The sequence below is a fragment of the Phoenix dactylifera genome, chromosome 3 (genome assembly GCF_051530095.1).
Source record: "Phoenix dactylifera cultivar Ajwa chromosome 3, Ajwa_hap1_PhDact_Kaust_v1.1, whole genome shotgun sequence".
Lineage (NCBI taxonomy): Eukaryota > Viridiplantae > Streptophyta > Magnoliopsida > Arecales > Arecaceae > Phoenix > Phoenix dactylifera.
This window is the reverse complement of record NC_143192.1, coordinates 24914514-24917183: the sequence shown is the minus strand read 5'-3', so window position 1 is coordinate 24917183 and position 2670 is coordinate 24914514. Positions and strand designations below refer to the sequence as shown.

The window sequence follows — 2670 nt, the reverse complement described above, 5'->3', positions numbered from 1 at the left end:
TGTAACCGGCACGATAAATACTTGAATGTTGTATTCATATTTTCAAAGTATATATTCCATGCTTAGAACTATTCTATCTAATTAATCCTTAATCAAGAATCACAAAAATTTAATTGTTGAAAATAACATTATCAAGGGGGAATCCAGATCCCTAGCCTTCTCTATATTCTTGAACGTTGTTTCATTATCTATTATTCTCTGCTTTTAATTTTTGAAGATCAACTAAAAATTACATCTAAAAATTACGCTAATAATCTATAGATCGTTCCCTGAGGAATCGACCTCGGACTTTCGAGTTATACTACTTGTGCGATTCTCCTGCACTTGGGAGAACAGTTTTATTTTTGCACCAAGTTTTTGGCGCCGTTGCCGGAGAACGGCTGATTTATTAGTATAATTTTAGATTTAGTTTTTACCTTAGTAGTTAGTATTTTTCTTTTGAAAAAAAAAATTAAATTACATCTTTACTACTATTTTTAATTCCCTGCACAGTCTGCATCAAACTCTGATATCATAGAAATTAGCCGTCTGATTTGACTCAAATTTGGTCAGCTAGTGCAAGACACATTGTTCGATAATCTGAACGATCTGATTGATATTCTGAGATTTTTAAGATCATCAGATTAATATGAAACCTTGCTGCTTTCTACTTTGAATTTTCTGCATTTAATTTTTTTAGAATAAGAAATTTATTGTTATCATATCTTATTAACCCTTGTTGATAATTGAAAATCGAAAAAAAAATAACTTTAAGAAAAGATCAAGTGTGATCATTCAAAATTAGAAAAAGAGGGAAAACCTAAAATTTTAAAAATTTTAAATTTCAAATTTCAAATTTCAAATTTCAGACTTCAACTCATAAAATTTTTTTTAAAAAAAATAAATAATTTGCTTGATCACCTATTCAATGAAATTTAATGTCATGTCATAAAACATAAAAAAAAATCTCTTGATTGTTGCATATAGTATAAGGCATCAGCATAAAATATTCTAAGGGCTGAACCCATTTAAAAAGATAAGGTCGGGATTTCATCACTCGTCCTTAGCCCAAAAATCACCCCAGTGCATAAATATCCTAAGCTTAACTAAAATCAACTAGACGTTGGCCCCTAAGGACATTCGAGCTCAATAGGACGAAGACCACCGAAAGTTGCACCAATTTCGCTCTGTGGCTTAGTTGATGTCTAGGCAAGCTTTGTCCCTATAAGGGAGACAGTTCATCTGTTCGAGGCAAGTGGGTTTTAAGTGGGACCTTTGCGAACGCATCGTGACCCCTCCACTTACCTGGGAGCTTACCTGGTCAACTCGGTTCATTAGACCGGATTGGAGGCTTAGGTGCCCTCTTCAAACCAGTTAGGAGCTGTCTAGAAATTTAAGAAAAATATTAGAAAATGAGGTGTAATGTTTTGTTGCATGTTTGATTGTGAATAAGATTTTTATTTTAGGATGTCGTTTTAGGGTATCTTTAGTTGGTACTTATATTTATTTTTTTTTATTTTTTATTTTTTTAAAAAAAAAATAAAAAAAAGAGAGGGAAATATTTTGCATGCTAAAGTGGAATAGGGACGACACTGGTCGATTAAGTCGTACAACTTTAGATCATCCCTTAGGACATACCCCTGAAATTCCTTTTCAATATCTCACACCTTGTGAGATGGCTGATTTAAATGAAGATGTGGGGAGTCACCACAATCGAGAACGAGAACCCCATGTTATGACTCTAAGACAATACCTACAACCGGCTAGGACTAGTCAGCCTTCATGCATAATTTTTTCTGATAATGTAGGACATTTTGACATCAAACCAGGGGTAATTCAATTGCTGCCTAAGTTCCACGGGTTAGAGTCCGAGAGTCCGTATCTTCATTTAAAGAATTTTGAAGATTGAGCATTACATTTAAAGTGCCAAATGTCACCGAGGATGTCCTCAAGTTGACATTGTTCCCTTTCTCTCTAAAGGATAAGGCCAAAACATGGCTAAACTCCTTGCGACCTAGATCAATAAGAACTTGGCAAGATATGCAGAGAGAATTTTTAAAGAAGTTCTTTCCCACACAAAGGACCAACTTTTTAAAAAGACATATTAGCAATTTCCAACAAAAAGATAATGAAACATTTTATGAATGTTGGGAAAGATTTAAAGACCTTCTTCTCTCATGCCCTCATCACGGGTTCGAAACTTGGAGAACCATTAGCTTCTTTTATGAAGGTTTATCTCCACAGTTGAAACAGTTTGTAGAGACCATGTGCAATGGTAGATTTTTAGAAAAACAACCTGATGAGGCATGGGAGTATTTGGATTCCCTTGCTGAGACTGCCCAACTTTGGGATAACGGGGATAGAAACAACAAGTTTTTGCCTAAGCCTACTAGCTCTGTACAGGGAGGCCTTTACAACCTCAGAACTGAGGATGATCTTCATGCTAAAATGGCAGCCCTCACTAGGAAGGTAGAAGAAATTGAGCTTAGGAAGGCCGAGCCTATCAAAACTATAGAGGTTAGAAACGAGTGTGTGGTATCTGCGATATGTCGGGTCATACCACTACAGATTGCCCCACCATACCGGTATTCAAAGAAGTCTTGCACGATCAAGCAAATGCTATGAACTCCTACCAAAAGTGTTGCCCAGATAGACAACCCAAGAGGGGGGGGTGAATTGGGTTTTTAAATT

At 35.7% G+C, this 2670-nt stretch overlaps 1 non-coding gene across 1 annotated transcript; it reads right to left on the bottom strand.

Moving 5' to 3' along the window:
- Positions 1-2064: 2064 nt before the first annotated feature.
- Positions 2065-2174, bottom strand: LOC149767995 (small nucleolar RNA R71). Its single transcript, XR_016400102.1, has one exon. It is a non-coding gene; the product is annotated as a small nucleolar RNA R71 (small nucleolar RNA).
- Between the last annotated feature and the right edge of the window lie 496 nt (positions 2175-2670).